The sequence below is a fragment of the Aedes albopictus genome, chromosome 1, assembly GCF_035046485.1.
Source record: "Aedes albopictus strain Foshan chromosome 1, AalbF5, whole genome shotgun sequence".
NCBI classification, from domain to species: Eukaryota; Metazoa; Arthropoda; class Insecta; order Diptera; family Culicidae; genus Aedes; species Aedes albopictus.
In genome coordinates, this window is record NC_085136.1 from 314,742,329 (window position 1) to 314,763,725 (window position 21,397).

Sequence of the window (21,397 nt, forward strand, 5' to 3'; positions counted from 1 at the left end):
TCAATATTCGATTGCGTATTTTCGTTATTATGAGAACTAACGTAATTGATGACAAAACAGTGATGTTACAGGAGACCAACTCCCGTCGTTCCTGGTCCAAGAGGTTCTTAAACAAAAATCAGGTGAAACAGGTTCCCAAAAAAATCAAATAAACGTGAGACCAGCATCGACGACTGCCAGAGTCAGATTGCCGCCATAAACACTCTTCGTTTTCTTGATCAACCGTAGGTGCAACCAGAGAAGATTATGCTAGATTATGCCTTGGTGCCTACCAAGGTGAAGCTCAGGACCTGGTTACTGCCGGACAGGAAGTTGGTGTTACTGCAGAACCGATAAACATCATGTGTGTCAAGAAGTTTTTTGAAGATAATAGTTAAGACCCAGCATACTTACTAGTAAATCTACTCAGCATATTAAAATACGTCCATTTGAATAAAAATCACCGCAAAAAAGGTCCGAAAAAACTCCTGGTAGAATCTCAGAAGAAAACCGTGGAGGAAATCCTGAAGGAAATCTTGGAAGAACCCATGCATTAACTTTTGATGGAAACTTAGAATGAATTCATGGAAAGATGTCTTCTAGCTTCTAATGAAAATCCAAAAGAAATTTTTGTAGTAAAGCTTAGTCCCAGTATTTCTACTAGAACTCCACAAAGTTGCCGCCAAATTCCCAGGAGGTTTTTTTCCCACCGTAGTCCAAGTCACAATCTTGGCTTGATTTATCAATAGCATCTCACCATAGTTCTCGCTGCAATGCTAGTAAAAGTTCCCCCCGAATATACCATCAGAATATAACTTATCAGCATTTTCCTTGGAATGACCTAGCACTCCATTGGAATATTACAATCTGGATTTTCCCTAGAAACTCACCCAAAAGTTGGAGTTCCATCTTTGAAGGAACTTCTGAACTACTCACTGGAGGAATTCCTGTACGAATTTTAGTATGTATTCCTGGAGAAATCCCTGAAAGTACTCCTAGCGAGGAATTCCCGGAATAATCCCGGAAGGAATTCCTTGGCGCATCTCGGATTAAATCCCGGATGAAATACCTGAAGGTAATTGTAGAACGAAGCCATACCTTGATTTTTTTAAAGCACAAAGAATCAAATATCATACCGCAAACGCGCTGAGAAGTTGATCGATTGGTCACCACCAACTTTTCAGTGCAACTCGTCATTTGGTATTTCAGATTTGTGCTCTTCAAATTTCGAGGGATGGATTCGTCACCACCTGAAGGAATTCCGGAAGGAAGTACTGGAGCAATCCCGAAAAAAATCTTGGTGGGGTGTCTGAAGAAACTACTGGTGAAATCTCAAAAGGAAACCCTGTAGGAGACTTTGAATCTACTCTTTAAATAACCCATGAATAACCTTCTGGGGGAACTTTAGAAGGAACACCTGAAGGAATTTTACAAAAACTGCTTGAGGATTCTTAAAATGAGGTATCTTAAGAAGGAGGAATTTAGGAGGAACTTCTTAACTCATTGAAAAATATTAGATGGAGCACTTGGAGAAATACAAGAGCTACTTGGAGAAATACCAGAAGAAACTCCTGCAGGGTACCTCCGAGGAACGATGTTTCGCGGTGATTTTTATTCAAATGGACGTATTTTAATATGCTGAGTAGATTTACTAGTAAGTATGCTGGGTCTTAACTATTATCTTCAAAAAACTTCTTGGCACACATGATGTTTATCGGTTCTGCAGTAACACCAACTTCCTGTCCGGCAGTAACCAGGTCCTGAGCTTCACCTTGGTAGGCACCAAGGCATAATCTAGCATAATCTTCTCTGGTTGCACCTACGGTTGATCAAGAAAACGAAGAGTGTTTATGGCGGCAATCTGACTCTGGCAGTCGTCGATGCTGGTCTCACGTTTATTTGATTTTTTTGGGAACCTGTTTCACCTGATTTTTGTTTAAGAACCTCTTGGACCAGGAACGACGGGAGTTGGTCTCCTGTAACATCACTGTTTTGTCATCAATTACGTTAGTTCTCATAATAACGAAAATACGCAATCGAATATTGAAAACTTTTCCACGCATGCGAGCAACTTACTGAACCGACTTCATGAAAATCGACAAAATTTCTCTAAGTCCAAATCGTAAACAACAAGGCCACGAAACGTCAAAGACTTAGAAAAAATTATCATAGCAACCGCCGTGTGCAGTCCCCTATTATTTATTCAGAGAGAGCAGACGTGTTTCCCTACTCCCTAGTACTCTCATCAGGTTATGGGCCTGAGTGCATCAAGTCTGCACTGAACTTTGGAAAAATTTTGACAAAACGTTAACCAAAGAAAGTTGGAGTCAAGAAACTCAACGACGTCAATTATTCGGACTGGAAGTTTGAAGTTGAGCTTTTGCTGGTTCGAGAGAAGCTTTGGAGGTACGTGGAACCTGGAGTCCGACCTGTGGAGCGACTTGGTACAGCGACTACTCAAGGCAACGAAGCGGACGGAGACAAACGGGCAATGGCCTCGATTGGGCTTCTTGTCGAGTCTACCCAGTACAGCTTCATCAAGAAAACGAAAACCGCTAAGAAAGCATGGGAGTTGATCCGGAGTTCTCACGAGAAGCAGGGACGTACCAGCAAGACGACTATCCTGAGGAAGGTGATGCGGATGGAATACGTTGACGGTGAAGACATTGGAGCGTACGTTAGCCGGATGGAGGATCATTTCGAGAAACTCGCGATCGCTGGTCAAGAGCTCGACAAGGATCTGAAGGTCAACATCGTGCTCAGCAGTCTACCCGATTCTTTTTCAACGCTCGTCACAGCACTGGAGGGACGTCCGGATACCGATTTGACGATGGAGTTCGTGTGCGGTAAGCTGGTTGATGAAGTAGCTCGGCGGAGAAACTCGAACGGAGCGGAGTCAGCGCTGAGAACGGAGTTCAAGAAGAAGCCAATTTTGTGTCACTTCTGCCAGAAACCTGGGCACAAACGCAAGGATTGTCGCCAGTGGATGGAGCAGCGGGACGCGGAAGAAGCAGAGAAGGTAACTCCCAAGCACAGAAATTGCCAGAGTGCAAAGGTTGCGGAGAAGTCCAAAGGAGAATTTGCGTTTCTATTAAGACCACAAGCCGATGGAGGACAACCAGGATCGGAGTGGATCATAGATTCCGGAGCGTCATGCCACATGTGCAACGAAGAATCCAAGTTCTTAACCATGGACCCGGGCGTTGTCGTCGAAGTCACGCTTGCGGATGGAAAGCATATCATGTCAAGAGGTGCTGGAACATGCCTGTTGGAAACGTTGAATGACCATGGTGAGAAGAATTCACTGAAGCTGAGCGAGACCCTGTTCATGCCGGACCTGGACGTCAATCTGTCGTCAGTACTGAAGCTTACAAGCAAAGGACGTTAGGTCATTTTCGAAACAAATAAGTGCACCATCGAGAAAGGAGGATTTGTGGCGGCAACGGCAACGGCGCGCGGTGGACTGTATTACGTCGACAACATTAATGTAGCGGTTCAAGTGATGAAAGTATGTCAGCAATCCGACTGTGTGCATGACTGGCATCGTAAGTTAGGACATCGCGACAACGAGGCCATTATGAAGCTGGAGAAGTTGGATCTTGCAACCGGTATCAAGATAAGTGAATGCGGTGTTCGAAGCAGTTCGTGTGAATGCTGTATCGAAGGGAAGATGACGAGGTTGCCATTTCCCATGAAGGCAAAGCGCAAATCAAAGGCAGTTCTGGACCTAATCCATAGCGACGTTTGCGGACCGATGAATACGAGGATTCCTGGTGAACGCCGGTATTTCCTGACGGTGATAGATGACTACAGCAGATACACTACTGTTTTTTTTTTTTTGAGGCAAAAGTCGGAAGTTCCTGAATGTTTCAAGCAATTTGTGAGAGCTGTGGAAAATCGTTTTGGAAGGAAGCCGAAAATCCTACGGTCGGATTAAGGAGGAAAATTCAAGAGCTTCGAGATGAAATCATTTTGCGAATCTGAAGGAATCCAGCAGCAATTCATGACACCAGAACAAAACGGCGTTGCAGAACGCAAGAATCGATCGTTGGTCGAGATGGCACGTTGTATGATCCTGGATGCAAAGCTACCATACAAGTTCTGGGCGGAGGCAATAAATACAGCAAATCACTTGCAAAATCTACTCCCGACGGCTGCGGTAAGTCAAACACCGAGCGAACTGTGGAATGAAGAAAACCCGGATTTGGCTCATCTGCATGTGTTTGGGACTCCGGCGTTTGCTCATATTCCGAAGGAAAAGAGGACGAAGTTGGAACCGAAGGCGATGAAGTTAATTTTTGTTGGATACTCGGACAGTCACAAAGGATACCGTTTGAATGATCCGAAGACCCATAAGCTTGTGGTAAGCCGACAACTGTCAGCCGAGACACTCGGTTCTAGGAGTTGGGAAACGAAACATCGTGCGTCGAGATTCCGGTGCAAATGCAAAGGACAGTTGCAAATCTCAGCGAAGGGTTTCGAAGAGGAAAAGGACGAGCCATCAGAAGATCAAGATCCGCTGAAGCAGGTATGTGCAAAGAAAAGGCGACAAGGGAGGGGTTTTTCCTAATTTTGGCAAAGGGCGGAATCTGCAGATGATGAGCAGGAAGTTGTTCGGCGGTCGACTCGCTAAACCCGCGATGTAAACTGCTGCAACTCGGCGATAATGCCCAGGAAAACGTCGTTGAGAAGGCGTCCTTGTGCATTCGAGGATCCCAGCAATTACAGGAAGCTATGGAGGATCCTCAGTAGCGTAGCACCATGAAGAAAGGGCTCAGTGCCCACAAGCGTATCGGAACTTGGGAGCTAGTGACCCTACCAGAAGGAAAGAAGGTTTTTGGGTCTGAATGGGTCTAAAATAGGAGATCCGGTCGACGGCAGATCCCTGCCTATAAATTCGAAGAGGAGACTGTGAAGCGTACCTGTTAGTCTACGTCATAACTTGTAGCTTGCGTCGGCGTCGGAGAACGAAATTGAAGAGATGCTAAAGAACTTGAAGGCGGAATTCGATTTGACATCATTGGAACCCGTATGCCACTTCCTTGGTTTGGAGGTTCAACGGCAGCCAGGAAGGTTCAAGATCCGTTTGCAGCCATGCATCGAGAAGCTTTTCGACAGTCACGGAATGAAGAATGCCAAAGGCACAAGGATCAAGCCTACCCAAAGTGCTACTCAATATCGTAGTCTAGTAGGAGGTCTTCTATATTTGGCAGTCGTAGCTCGCCGTAACTCAACGGGACTGGACGGCCCCGAAACGCACATTACGCTATCTGAAGCAGACTAGTGAATACTATCTGGTGGTCGGCGGTGATTCAGGTCATCAGTTGAATGGATACTCGGACGCCGATTGGGCTGGCGATCCGGATAATCAGCAGTCAAAGTCCGGGATGGTGTTCTTCTTTGGTGGTTCGGCAATTTCCTGAACAAGTAGGAAGCAGGCCAGCGTTATGCTGTCGTCTATGGAGGCCGAGTATGCGGCCTTGAGCGAGGTCTGCCAGGAGGCCGTCTAGCTGAGGAAGCCACTCAGCGATCTCGGTCATCCTCAAGCGCAGCCAACGGTGATCCACAACCATCAAGGCTGTTAATCCTTCATCAAATGCGAGAAGGCAAGCCGGAAGTCGAAGCATATCGTCACGAGAAAGTAGTTCGTCCAGCAGTTAGTCATCATAAAGGTCATCCAGTTAGAGTATTACCTAACTGAGAATATGACAGCAGACGTGATGACGAAGCCGCTGGGACCAACCAAATACAATCAGTTCAGCGAAACACGCGGCCTGCAGCAGTAACCCTGAAGCTACTGTGCATTGAAGAGGAGTATGGAGATGCAATATACCTAGCACCGCATCAGCGCATCCCTCGGATTCTCTCCACAGCTGTTAACCCGACCCATGCGATTAGCGTAGAAGATATTCACTCCAACCGAATGTTAACCGCGTGAAGACGTGTTCACAACCTTTGTCATAAAAAACCCGGTAAAAAAGTTCTTTAATATTTCGCTTTGTAAAACATCTGTACCTCGTGGGTGGTTTCCGTGTTACGGAATTTCCCTACGCACTCGTATTCCGTATACGTTCCACGTATCAGAACTGTACTAAGTCCGTCACCTGAAGCCCTAAAACTTCCGAAAATGAAGCTAAAACTTCGGTAACGCCCCTGAAACCTTCAGAAACTATCTATTATGCCTCTGGAACTGGTTGATTACTTCCTGTAATGCCTATGGGAACCCCCTGGAAATCCCTCGGACCACCAGTAACGCCCCTGCAACTTCCGAAATGCCTTCGAAAGCCCCCCAAAATCATCCGTAACACCAATGAAACCCTTCGTAATTCCTCAAAACGAAATATTTTGTAACGCCTTTAAAATATACTGAATATCATCTGAGACGCCCAGAGATGCACCCGAAGCTCTTTTTAAAGCCCCTCAGACCCGCTGTAACATCCCTGAAACTCTGTTATTTGCTGAAATTCTTTCAAAACCCTCTGATATGCCCCTGTTACTCCCTTAAGGCCCCCAGAAATCCTTGGAACCGTCTCTAAAACTCCTTCTGAACCCCCTGGAACCCTGGGAAACCTATGGTTTTCAGGTGTGTTAAGGGGGTATCATGCCCGTGTTGTTGTCGGCTTAGAATAGCACTACGAACCACCTGTTCCGGGGGTAAAAGTCCACCAAAAAAAAGATGCTCGATCTTTAACGGAGCCCGTTGCGTGGGTAGATCACCTTTTTGGGTTGCGTTGCGGCGAAATGTCTACCAAACTGTACCCTAGTCCTAACTGCTTCCAACTATGGAACAGCATATTTAAGTAATTAAGGAAAAAAGTTTGGTCCTTATTACATTTCATACCTTGTTGAAAGTGAAAGGTCTCGGTTTGCTTGTGGCCGAGAATGATCTTGAAACAAGGAAAACTGGATTAGTATTCCTAATCTTTTTTTTTTGTTGTACACTAGTTTGAGGTAGTAAGGACTAGGCTTCCGATGCATGGTCAATATCGGTATCATTTCTTTTTGGTTAACGGATCCGATTTTGACTGAAATAGGAGCTTGCTAAAGTGGAACCTATCAATCATAATCCCTCCTTGCTATTAAGTTGAAAATGACTACTGTAACAAAACCGACTACGTTATTACGACTCAAAGGACTATACAAAGGACACGGAATATACCACAATAGATCAAATTTTGGTCACAGTGGTTATTCCCCAAACAGAGAAAAAGGGGGTATCAGGAACTTTTCAGAGGACTTCACACTACTCTAAAATTTTATGCAAACCTTCCTTGTTCCAATCTCAAACACCCGAAGTAAACTTCTTCATTCGAAGTACTAACTTAATCAATGCACAAAAGTCCCCCTTTTTTACCCTCCACTGTCTACCGTCATAAAGCAGCTCAACATTGAGCCTCCTGGTAGTGGACTTTTTGATGTTTTTGATGATAAACTTTGCGAAATGCGTGATAAATTGAAATTTTCTCTTATAAAAAGTTGTGCGCCTAGTGATTCCAGGTTCCGATTGATTATTACCGGTGAAAAATAGAGGGTTTTGTGTAAAGGGTTGCGATGGTTTCTGTCTAGGAATTTCTCCAAAGAATCTTTCAGCAATTTATCAAAAAAAAAAAAAAAAAAACATCATGTATGAATTTCTTCATGGGATTACACCAAACATGTCACTGAAAATTTCTCCAAGGTATCCTCAGAGGTTTCTCCAAGAATTTCACAAGGGATAACTCCCATGTTTTCTTAATGAATTTATCCAATAATTCTCTCAATTTCTCCAAAGGTTTTTCCAGGGACTTTTCATGCAATACAACATACAATTCCTTCGGATTCCACAAAAAGGTCTTAAGTAGTTTCTCCATAGATTCCTCCGAAGATTTTTCCAAATATTGCTACAACCAAAATTCTAATTCACGGAAGCTTGCGGGAGTTCCTCCAAAAATTCTTCTAGGAAATCCATCAAACATTTTTTTTTGAAAAAATCTTCAACGCGTCCTCCCGAAATGCCTTTATGGATTCCTTCAAAGATACAGGGGATGGCCAAAATGTTTGGGATAGGCAACTTTTTTTCTCTCACAAAAAAGTTCAACATGCTATAACTTTTCATAGAGTGCATCAAAAAATCTCAAATTTGGACTGTTTGCCAACCTATTATATGTGCATCATTGGTACAAATTTGGGCTCGATTGATTAATCTTTAGCTAAGTTAGAACCGTTCGGGTAAAACACTATTTTTCAGACAACTCATTTTTGAGGTGTCATATCTCGGAAACCAGTGAATCGAATTGAATGAAATTTTGAACGTACACTTACAATATGTAAATGCTTTACAAACTATTAAAACATAGGTACTTTTTAAACGTTGAAAAAAGTTATTATGGATTGACACTTTTTGGATTTTGCTCGAAAAAAGGTAATTTTTTTTAGATCAATGTCAATAAGTTTTAGTGTTGATATCTGAAGATTTTCCACTTCTGTTCTCAAATTATCTTTAATCAGATATATTAGAGCCTATTTAGATTGAAGGAAGAACACATTTAATATGTTTTGTGTGGTATTGTAAATTTGACTTATTTTCCTCTACATGGGCAAAAATTTCAACCCGGTATAACTTAATTCGTCGTGAGAAAATATTACATTTTATAACGTCGTATTAAGTATCAATATATTGTTGATAAACGGTAAAAAATTCATTCAATTCGGTTCACTGGTTTTCGAGATATGACAGCTCAAAAATTAGTTGTCTTAAAAATAGTGTTTCACCCAAACGGTTCTAACTTCGCGAAAGATTAACCAATCGAGCTCAAATTTGTACCAATGATGCACATATAATAGGTTGACAAACAGTCAAAATTTGAGATTTTTTGATGCGCTCTATGAAAAGTTACAGCATGTTGACTTTTTTCATGGGAGAAAAAAAGTTGCCTATCCCAAACATTTTGGCCATCCCCTGTACCTTCCAGCAAATAGCATAGAAGCTCCACGACAAATTCCTGCAGGAATTCCTTGGAAGATTTCTCCTAGATTTTCTTATTGAGAATTGATCCAACAATTCATTCCTGCAAGGGTTACTCTTAGAATTCTACAAACATTACTCCAAGAGTTTTTTTCTGTAAGAGCTATTCCAAGAATTCATTCAGGAATTTCTCCAATGACTCGTCTCTGGAGGAGTTCCTAAAACCCTCCAAGAAATAATCTAGGAATTCCTCCAAGGAGTACTCCAGGGATACCCAAGGATTTGTGCAGGTGTTTTTTTGTATTTAAAGAAATTCTACAAGGAATCCACTAGAAAATTCTAATAATTTGTTTTAGAATTCCTATGAATTATTGTCAACGGAATTACTCCATTTGTTCTTTCAAAGATTTTTCAATCATTCTTATATGGATTCCCCCAGAAAATTATTCAATGACATCTTCAGGATTTTTTTTAATTCTCTTGAAGCTTCTTCAAAGATAACTGCAGGAACTCCTCAAGAAATCTTATAATTTCTCAAAAAATCCTCCAAAAATTTCTCCTTTTACCTTCTTTTTGCATCACGTTGGGAACAGCTCGCTGGCGTAGAGAACGGTTTGAGCTAAACATGACCCTAATGCCAAAGAGGGGTTAAACATTCCAGGATATTTTTCCCACACTTCTTCAAGGAATTCCTCCAAGAACTCCTCAGGAATTATTTCAATAGCTGCTCAGGAGATTTCTCATTGAATTTCTCCAACACTTTTATTCGCAGGAATCTTCCCAAAAACTGAATTTATTAGTGCATTAGTTTCAAAAAAAAAATCCTGAATAAATCCATGTAAATTAAAAAAAAATCTTGAAGGAATCCTCAAAGGAAATTCCTGAAGAATCCGTAGAAGCAACCATAAAGAAATCCGTGGAAAACTTTGGAGCAATTCAAGTACTTTTGGGAGAAATCTTGGAGGAATTATTTGAGGAAACAATAATACCTGGAGGAATGAGTAATGTATGGAGAAATCTTGAAACAGTGCTTGGAGAATTTCCGGTGGGGATCGATCCATGAAAAACCAATGAGAATTTTTTGGAGGAATTATTGTAATAGCTCTGAGAAGAATTGATGAATCGCACCTTACAGAAGTTTTAAATAATTGAAAGAATTCCCGGAGGAATCTTTGCAAGATTTCTTAAGTTTTATTTTTTGATTATTGTGGGCTTCGTGGCCGAGCGGTTATCGGCGTCAGTCGTTTAGGTGTCTCGTAAGCCGGAGTGTGGGTTCGATTCCCGTTCCAGTCGGGGAAAACTTTTCGTCAAACGAAAAATTCTTCACTGGGCCACTTCTTACCTAATATTTTTCAAATTTAAATAGATTTTTGAAATTTTTGATTTTTTTACATGATTTTGGAATTTTTTGTGTTGTGTCAAAACTTACTGGATTTTTACAGTTTATTGCCACAAAACTCCCCAAGTGTATTGATTGAATTTGATACCTCTCTCGGAATCTAGGAAACAGCATTTTTTTTATCAAAATATACTCTACTTAACCTTAAATGGGATACCTGGGGTCCATTGTACCCCAGGCGCCTTTCAGAGCTCGTCTTTGAACACACTCAGCGAGGTGACGAAACTGAGGCCATTTAACCCTTTTAGGGTTAAGCATGCTTTTCATCTGTGTTATATGTCATGTAGCCACTCTGAGTCATACTGAATCACATGACACATAATTGAAGTTTATACGACATTTCATAAAGTTTTTATGATATGTCGTGTAAACTTTTGTTAAATGCCGCGCTCCAATTATGTGCACTATGTTGCAAGAAATTAACACTATGTTTTAGAATTGTGAGAATAAATCCTCTGTCAGAAATCCAGTAAGGAACACCTTAACCCTTTGGAGCCGGAGGGGTCATATATGACCCCAACATAGTAACGACTGTAATCACCCATTCGATAAAACAGAATACTGTCTTCGGCAAAGTTGTTGCAAATTGAGTCTTCCATTAGGGAAAAATGTGGCTATTTGTATTTGCGACTTCATTGATAACCTAGAACATCCTGAACACCATGCAAATTGGAAAAACGAAATAATTGACATCCCAGTTGTTCTAAAAGCTTAATTTGGATGTGAGTTTCCGTGTATATGTATCCATTTAACCTTTGTCAAGAATATCAGAAGGTATTTTATATTCTGGGATGTTCTAGGTGTTCCAAACTGTCCTATAGTGAAGTTCTTCAAATCTACAAGAATATTTTTTTTTGTATTTTCGCCACAATTAATAGCATTGCATAATCTACTGGTATCCGTGAAGCTCTTGACATCTACTATGTCATTTATAGTCACTATAGGAATATTCTAGGTCAGCCAAACTACCTTGGAGTTCAGGACTTCAAGTCTACACTCGTAACAGTATCCATATCTGTTATACTGAAAAACGCTGCATAATCAACTGCAGTTACTGGAACAATCTGAAGTCTACTAGCTTATTATAAACCTTTGGGACATCTAGGGTCGTTCAAACTGTTCTATAATAAAGTCCTTCAAATCTACAAGAACAACTTTATGTGTTTATAATATATAATAGTATTGTATAATCTGCTGGGGTCCGCGGAGCTCTTGAAATCTAAAATGTCATTCAGAGACACTACAGGGATATTCCAGGTCAGCCAAACTACATTGGAGTTCAGCACTCCAGGTCTACACACGTAACAACAGCCATATCTGTTATACTGAGTAACGTTGCATATTTATCCGTGGTTACTGAACCAATCTGAAGTCTACTAGCTTATTATAAACCTTTGGGACATTCAGGTTCGTCCAAACTGTTCTATAATAAAGTCCTGCAAATCTACAAGAATAACTTTATGTGTTTTGCCATAAATAATAATATTGCATAACCTGCTGGGATTCGCGAAGCTCTTGAAATCTCAAATGTCATTTAGAGACACTACAGGGATATTCCAGGTCAGCCAAACTACCTTGGAGTTCAGGACTTCAGGTCTACACTCGTAATAGTATCCATATCTGTTAAATTGAATAACGCTGCATAATCAATCGCAGTTACTGGAGCTATCTGAAGTCTACTTTTTATTATTATAAACCTTTGAGACATTCACGGTCGTCCTAACTATTCTATAATGAAGCCCTTCAAATCTACAAGAAAAATTGTATTTGTTTTCACCATAAATAATAGCATAGGATAATCTGCTGAGATCCGTGAAGCTCTTGAAATCTCAAATGTCATTTAGAGACACAACAGGGATATTCCAGGTCAGCCATACTACCAAGGAGTTCAGGACTTCAGGTCTACACTCGTAACTGTATCCATATCTGTTATACTGTTCTATAATGAAGTCCTTCAAATCGTTAGGAAAAACTTCATGTGTTTTCACCATAAATTATAGCATAGCATAATCTGCTGAGATCCGTGAAGCTCTTGAAATCTCAAATGTCATTTAGAGACACTATGGGAGTGTTCATTCCAGGTCAGCCAAACTATCTATGAGTTCAGAGCTTCAGGTCTATACTCGTAACATCAGCTATATCTGACATACTGAGTAACGTTTCATAATCAATAATGGTGACTGGATCAAGCTGAAGTCTTCTATATATTATTACTAGCTGTCCCGGCAAACTTTGTCTTGCCGTCTTGTGGTGGTTTGACAACCGTTGAGCTCAAAATAGCACCGCACTCTAGATTGATTTCACTTCGGTCGTGCTGATTTCCTTCCCAGCTCATGGAAAATCAGAACTTTATCAATTTTGTTACTTTTCTAGTTGTTTTTCGTAACTTTTTGTACATATAAACACAGCCACCACGAATACGAACCGAACCGTGCAAGAGTCATGCTGATCGGTTCATCCGTTCTTGAGTTTTGTTGCCTCAAAGGAACTTCAAACTCATTTTTATATATATTATTATGAACCTCTGGGACATTGAGGGCCGTCCAAACTATCCTGCAGTTTAGCTCTTGATAGTGACAGTAGTTATTCTCACAATGAACTTTAGACTATAATCTGTAATCCCCCTGGCATATCATGAGTCATTTCAAGATAGTATTGAGATATTCCAGATCAACATCACTACTCCGGAGGCCATAGCTTCAGGTCTACACTTGTGATAATAGCTTTTGCCACTACGTTAAGGTGTTACATAATCCACTGTACTTACCAGAGCAGTGAGAGAAACAATGCGCTTTGTTATATATTTTTGGGATATTATGGGCTCCTTACTATTATGAAGGTTGATAAAAATAACCATTGTAACTTTCAGAAGACTTGCTGGACATAATAGATTACAAACCGCAGCTTTTAATAAAAGAAGTTACCGTTACACCCGTAGACTTTAGGTTCTAAACTCAAGAATAGTTTGGATGACCTAGGATATCTCAACTGATCTGATATTGTCCATTTACCTTTCACAAGACTTACTGGACATGATAGATTACAAACCGTAGCTTTGTAAAATGAAAGAAGTTATCGTTATACCCGCAGACTTTAGGATCTAAACTCAAAAACACTGCCTATATTCGCATAGTTGACGTAAGGGCCATTGTAGTTTTCAACAAACTTTTGAAATTTTAACAATGATAAATAGGAAGTTTAAGATTTTTTTTCACTTTGACATATAGCTAGTGATTAGATCTTGTGCTCTATTGAATAAAACTGGTAACAATTATGCACATATGATAGATATTAGCTAGTGAATACTGACATTGTCAATGGGGGTTACGTCGACTATGCGATCTTAGGCAGAACAGTTTGGATGACCTAGGATACCCCGACTGATCTGATATTGTCTATTGAATTTTCAGAAGACTTACTAGACATAATAGATAACAAATCGCAGCTTTGTGTAATGAAATAAGTTACCGTTACACCCGTAGACTTTAGGATCTAAACTCAAGAACAGTTTGGATGACCTAGGATATCCCGACTGATCTGATATTGTCTATTTACCTTTCAGAAGACTTGCTGGACATGATAGATTACAAATTGCAGCTATGTATAATGAAAGCAGTTACCGTTACACCCGTAGGCTTTAGGATCTAAACTCAAGAACAGTTTGGGAAGATTCAAATATTACGTCCATCGTTTTTCGGGTTTTCCAAACCCCCCCTCCCCCCTCTGTCACGCAATTTTCCTATACCCAGTACACGTACTGTCACACTTTTCTAGACCCCCCCCCACCTCCCCCAAATAATGGACGTAATTTTTGAACGTTCCCTTTGAATGACCTAGGATATCCCGACTGATCTGATATTGTCTATTTACCTTTCAAAAGACTTACTGGACATGATAGATTACAAATCATAGCTTTGTATAATGGAAGAAGTTACCGTTACACCCATGGACTTAAGGATCTAAACTCAAGAACAGTTTGGATGACCTAGGATGTCCAGAAAAAATATTCCGCATAATATTCTACCGTTTTTATACTATTGAATACCAAAACTACAGAAAAAGGTAGAAAAAACTCCAGAATAACGCTTGGAAAAATTCCGGCTTCAAAGGGTTAAGGAATAATAGCGAGAATTCCTGAAAAAAAAAAGTTAAGTGACGGGGCTGGAGAAACACATAAAAACTCTTTTGAAAACCCAAGGAGGAACTCCAGAAGAAATCCTAGGACGATCTCCTACAAACATTTCACGAGGAACTCCAGTATAAATCCCGAATGAACCTTTGGAAGGAATGCAACCCAATTCTCTGAAAATCAGGGAAGGAATCCCAGACACCTTGAATACACATTTCTTATTTCCGAAAGACGTCTCAGGTGGAACTCCTAGGGAAACCCCGCGAGAACTTCTGGGAGACATATCAAGAGCTCTAGAAACTTCAGTGAAATTTCTTGAAGAACAGTGGAACTTCCCACAAGAATTCTGCAGTTGATACAAATATTAAAACATTTGAAAGACGTTCCTGAAAGAATGTTGGTCGGAATTTTAGCAGATATTCAACAAGGAATCCCGGGAAAAGTTTAAAAAAAACTCCAGGAAGATCGTTTGAAAATCTCTAGATTCCCGAGAGGAACAAGGAGAAACATCAAAGGAAATATTTGAAGAGAATCACGAATGGCTTCCGAAAGGAATCCAAGGGAAATTCTAGAAAGATCTCGGACAGAATTTCAAGAGCTCTTGAAGAAGAACAACTCAGAAAGCATCCCTGATGAAATTCCTGGAGAAACCCTTACAGAAGTTGTTTTTAAAACAATTAAATACTTTTAATCCACAATTAACTAGTTTTCTCTCACTCAACACAATTATTGGCAAAGAAGAAGGCCTTCGCTGAATAGAAAGCACATGTCAGTGGGTTAAGTTTTTGCACCCATCTATTGAAAATTGCCAATTTTTCGCTATCGCTGTTTAACACATTTTCGAGTTATTCCACAGAAGACCAGGGTTGCGTGAAAAGAACCTTATTTTGGCTTAAATTTTAGCTCAGTGAAAACTGCAAAACATTTGTGATGCCTTTGAAAATATATTAATAGCATGGAACGAGCTCACCAATTCTTATATGCATCACTCTGGTGTCCATTGCTTGTCGAACATTAGTTAGCTGAATATGAATGCTTGTAATTTCAATTTTTGCTGGGACCCGTAGCGCAGTGGTCACCACACGTTCACTTCATAAGTGGATGATCATGGCACAATGGGTCCAGAGCCGTATTTACGAAGACAAAAATGTTTGTGCCTAAACCATAAGTTTTAGATACATGGTGTCTTTGGGAAACTTTCTTCTTATTTTTCGACCTTTTTTCTCATTATTGTGAAATTAGGGTGGTCCCTGTAGTTTCGCTGATCCAAACATCTGCTTTTTAATAGTTTTATGTACGTTTACAAAATGTTCTACAAAGTTGTAAAAGAACTTATTTGGAGCAAGTTTGCCGAAGAAACCATTATTCTATCTCTTATGGTTCCTAACTTATAATTTTTTTTTAAAGATTCATGTTAGGGTGATCCATGAATTTCAGTTTTCCTGAAATAACTTTTATTCGTTCGTTTCTCGTAAATACTTTGTTCCGAGCACTTTTAGAACTATCAACAACGCATATTTTTCCAAAGAGCTCAAAGTTCTAACTGGCAAAGTTTAAAAGATATTGGCATTTTTCTTCGAAAAATATTTTTTTTCAAAAAGTCGTTTCTCAAAAAGGAGCAAATGGATTTTCAATCTCTCGGTTGCATTGGAAAGATCGTACTCTGTTCTATTTATGGTGAAAAAACTGCAGGTACCTTTTTTGTTTAATGCTTTTTGTTGTATTTTTGAAAATACGATTTTTTCATAGAAAAGCAGTTGTAACTTTGAAAATCGATGAGATACAAACTTGGCGTCTTCGACAAAATTGTGAGTTTTTGACTGCTATAAAAGTGCCCAGAACAAAATATTACGAAAAAATCAACACATAAAATTATATTGTGTAAACACAGATTTTCATATGAAAAATGACACAATTCAAGCAAATTCAACTTGTTTTTGTTGTGATCTAAGTAGCTTGGTAAATGGTCATCCATTTCATTCTAGAACCAATGTTTATTTATACTGTCATCACCATTATAATGTTGATAAGATATTGTAAATCATGTATAGGCGTTTACGTTAACATAAACATATACTAGTGATTGACATTTTCACTATCCATACATTGAAAAGATGAAATTGAAATTGAAATGATGGAAATCAGCTCAAAATCACATTTTAAGTTGAGTTCATTGACGAATTACGGATTATAAGCAAATTTAAACATTTTCGACATGTTTACTTTGATCTATCTAACAAAGACTAGTAAAGTTTGCTGAAATTGTTCCGCTTTCCATATGAAAATCGGTTTTTATTCAATATAATTTTATGTGTTGATTTTTTCGCAATACTTTGTTCTGGGCACTTTTAGAGCAGCCAAAAACTCACAATTTTGTCGCAGACGCCAAGTTTGTATCTAATCGATTTTCAAAGTTACAACTGCATTTCCATGAAAAAAAAACCGTGTTTTCAAAAATCAATAAAAAGTTCTAAACAAAAAAAGGTACAGTTTTTTCACCATAAATAGAACAGAATACGATCTTTCCAATGCAACCGAGAGATTGAAAATCCATTTGCTCCTTTTTGAGATATGACATTTATAAAAAAAAGTGATTTTTCGAAGAAAAATGCCAATATCTTTTTAACTATGAGAGTTAGAACTTTTAACTCTTTGGAAAAAATATGCGTCGTTCATAGTTCCAAAAGTGCTCGGGACAAAATATTTACGTGAAACGAACGAATTAAAAGTAATTTTAGGAAAACTGAAATTCATGGATCACCCTAACATGAATCTAATAAAAATTATAAGTTAGGAACCATAAGAGATAGAATAATGGTTTCTTCGGCAAACTTGCTCCAAATAAGTTCCATTTTGTAAACGTACATAAAACTATTAAAAAGCAGATGTTTGGATCAGCGAAACAAGAGGGACCACCCTAATTTTACAATAACGAGAAAAAAGGGCGAAAAATAAGAAGAAAGTTTCCCAAAGACACCATGTATCTAAAGCTTAAGGTTTAGGCACAAACATTTTTGTCTTCGTAAACACGGCTCTGGACCCATTGTGCATGGGTTCGATCCCAGCCCCGCTCTTCCCCCGAGAGCGACTGGTATTTACCCTTTTCCGAGCTAATAGCTCTAACGGACCCGAATAATCGGTGAATGGCAACTCAAAATGGACCCTCAATCGATCTGGGAAAAAGAACAAGAGCCACACATCAACATCATCGTGCACATCCTTCTACCGTGGACAGAGTAGAAAGTGAAAGCAGCACATAGGTAACCAGTTCGATATAGTAGAATTAGAATAGAATACATTCAGGCGCTGTAGAAAGTGTAACTGCAGCTGTCAATTGTAATCGCTCACGTAGTGCCCATGTGGGCAATAGAGCTATAAATTAGGTTAAGTGATTAAGAATAAATAAAAAAAATCAATTTGTGTGCTGCCTTACTTTCATATTCAATCAAAAGCTGAATCACCTGATTTATTTCACAGAAATAGTCTGAATGAGTGAATGAAAGAACCCTAACCCTGTGCCATTGCATATAAATCAAAATAACAACCTACCTTTCCACGCTATCTTAACGGTCCTCACTGATAGTTGAAACGGATTGAAGGCGGAAAATGCAATCTGAAATGAGAAAAGCGTAAAAAAGAAAATTTCGAATATAATTCAACTCACTGAATGCAGTGCAAAATTGTAATCAACGAGCAAGGCATACAATTTTGAAAGATGCCAGTAATGAGCAATAGGAGAGCACGACGTGAGTATCTCATTACAGTCTCAATGAACTGATTAATCTTTCCGAGAGAGAGAGATAGAGAGCCATCCAATTATCCAACTTAACGACTCATGACTGGCGGCAGTACAACTCCTTTTAAGCGTGGTAGTAACTATTCATCGTGTGGAACTCATTGCCTCAGTGCAATCCATCAAACTGGAGACACCAATTTCCTTCTACCATCTTGTATTACCAAGGTGCTGACTGTGATTCACACTGGTGTTCATAACCGTTCGACTCAAATAAAAAAAAACTGTAAGCACACCATCTGGTACCTTTACGATTCATGATGTGGGGTTGCTTCCTGTGTGGTCGTCAAATTTGTAGCTGATTTCGATGATTCTGGGAGTTACCTTCTCTCCCTCATTACGTCATAAATATGCAAAAAAGAACGCGAAATGTGCTCATGAATTTTCCATGAGGAACGAAAATGTTGGTGCTTGTATCAAAGTGATGAACGACGCTGGAGTGAGATTCAAAAATGTATAAATAAGTGGTCTCATTTCCTCCTCTAGTTTCATAATAATATAATCTATCATTTTCAACCTTCTATCTCCCTGTTTCCAGTATTATGATCTTTTTTTGTCTATTATCCTTATTTTTTTCTTATTTGTTGTATGTTCTAATCTCTATCGTTTTTCTTAATCATAAAGAATCCCACTTAACCCTCCCAGTATTACATCACCTAAGAAGGAACTCAAATTCATCTCGCGAAAAAAACACCCAGATTAATCCACCTAGTGGTGATAGTGCCTTTCTCGTCGAACATGTACTCATGATCTTTCCTTGGTTGGGATACCACTGGGATGATTTTGTTTCAGAATGTTGGCTTCGCAGTCGTTTGGGGGAATCGGAAACACTAGTTCATGATTATTTCCAACGTTTCGCTACATATGGGGCATTTTCAAGGGTTCAATCGGTCAAGGTTTCCTAGTCAAGATGGCTTTGCTAAACTCAAAAATGTCATACGGAAGTTTTGGTATATATTGAGTACGTTCGGTTTGAAACCGTCGTGATGCGGACAATCTCCTACCTATCGGGCGGTCTAGAATTCAGTCCCTGTTTTGCTAACTATTGCTTTGGTTAGCAAGTTTCTGTGCATGGGCCATCATTTCGAAGCATGATCATTCCGTCGACGTAATCCGAAATGTTCCTGAATCCTGATAATACTTTATTTAGAAAAGCAAGAATTTTAATAAAATTGGGAAACCTATTATTGGAACATATTCCGACGTTATGTTAAACGTATAGACAAAACTGAAAAATATCAGAATTTTCAGTTGACTGCTTGAGCACCTTCACTGTCACTGAAGGCCGATCAACATCAAGACGATAATTACAAGCTAGGATATAACTTCTTTCACAATCACAGATTACTTTACGGTATTCGACAATTTTTTTATTCACACTTAAGGCTATATTTTATTATCATAGGTTACAAGATTCATGTAAAATTAGGCAAAAAATGCAAACAAGTGTATTTGCCCATACTAAATCCCATAAAAAAATTTCCCAGTAGTTTTAGACGCAAAAGAGGATTGAAAAAACTTTGTCCGGGGTTGATGCGATAATTTTTATTTTGCCATATAACATTGACCCATCCTACTTGTTCTGTGGCTTAGTTGGTTAAAGCGCCGGTCTAGCGAATGCGGAGTCGTGGGTTCGAATCCCACCAGAATGCTTTTTTTTACAAATTTCATCTCTCAATTTGCAAATTGGGTTCTTTAGGAGTATCCGGATTATTTTATAATCGGATTCTCCACCCAAAAATTAGTCGAAAACTAAAATTTCAAAATTTTTGAAGTGCAGGAACTATTTTTAAAATGCATTTTAAGTTTGTATGGGAAAATTTTTTTGTTCAGGTCGAACTGTCATTTTATCGATTGAACTGTCATTCTATCCACGAAAATAAAAACTGTTTTGTTATTTTAACAATCAAAACAAAGCTACTAGATTCCAATAAAATCACGTTATACTCAGAAAAATGAGCTCTATCGATTAGGCTATAGAAAATAGCAATATTTTATTCACTAAACAACCCAATTAGCAACATTTCGTGCCTTCTAATGACAAGTTTTTCCAGTTTGACCCATCCTACTGTATATTTTTACACCTCAGGAATCTGAAATGGTGTGATTTGATGAGATTGCTGTAGTGCAGACAAACAGACATATCATTTGGAACATATTGCTATTATATTCATCGTCACGAAAAAAAAATATTGCCAAATGCTAATCAGGTTGCGTTTCACATGCCGCTGCTGGCTTGATGGCGGTAGTGAGTAAACATCAAACGAGCAAAAACGATTAATATTTGATTCAACCGTTAAAAACAAACACGATGGGCAGTGAGTAGAGTGAAACGTCTGTATGTATGTGGCCAAGATTTTGTTTTTTCACATATTTATGGCTTGCATTGTCTTTGTTCACTGCGAAGCACCCAATGCTGGTTTTGCATCACTATCGGTAGCCTCTAATGTGGTCTGAGCCTATTTTGTTGCTAATCGTTCCTCAGGTTATTAAAAAAGCCGTGGTTTGATGGGTTGCATGGGTTTGGTTCACTTTAGTATTTGGCAACGATCGGTAGGATACCCGAAAAACCAAATCCAGAGCACTACCGATAGTTTTAAATGTGGTCTGAGCCAATTTCCTTGCTTACCGTTTTTCGGGTTATCGAAAAAATCACGATTTGATGTATAGCATGCATGGATTAGGATCACTTTTTCATTTGGACACTTCCGGTGCGACACCTGAAACCGATTCCGGGACAGTACCGATTATCCCTTACATGGTTTGAGACTAGTTTCTTGCTAACTGTTCATCAGGTTTACTAAAAAGCCATGAATTGATGCGTCTAATGGATGGGTTTGGTTCATTTTTGCACTTGACCACTTCCGGCGTAACAACCGAAACGGTTCTGGAACACTACCGGTATTGTCTGATGTGGTCTTAGCCTATTTTCTTGCTAACCGTTCATCAAGCTAAAGGGAAAGCCGCTACCTGATGTGTCGCATGCATGGGTTAGGTTTTCTCTGTCATTTGGCCACTTCCGGCGGGACACCCTTGATCGGTTCCGGAACACTATCGGTACCCGGGTAGAGGAAAAGAGCTCAATAACAGCATATTTTGATATTGAGATCAAAACGTGATATTGGTTTGATTGATATAAGAGATAAAATATCT

General features: G+C 39.3%; 1 long non-coding RNA gene across 1 annotated transcript in view; it reads right to left on the minus strand.

Moving 5' to 3' along the window:
- Positions 1–17,620: 17,620 nt before the first annotated feature.
- LOC134285753 (uncharacterized) overlaps positions 17,621–21,397 on the minus strand; it is a 232,177-nt gene continuing 228,400 nt past the window's right edge. Inside the window, exon 3 of the long non-coding RNA XR_009996596.1 lies at positions 17,621–18,064. This is a non-coding gene — a long non-coding RNA (uncharacterized LOC134285753). The remainder of the gene's footprint in view (positions 18,065–21,397) is intronic.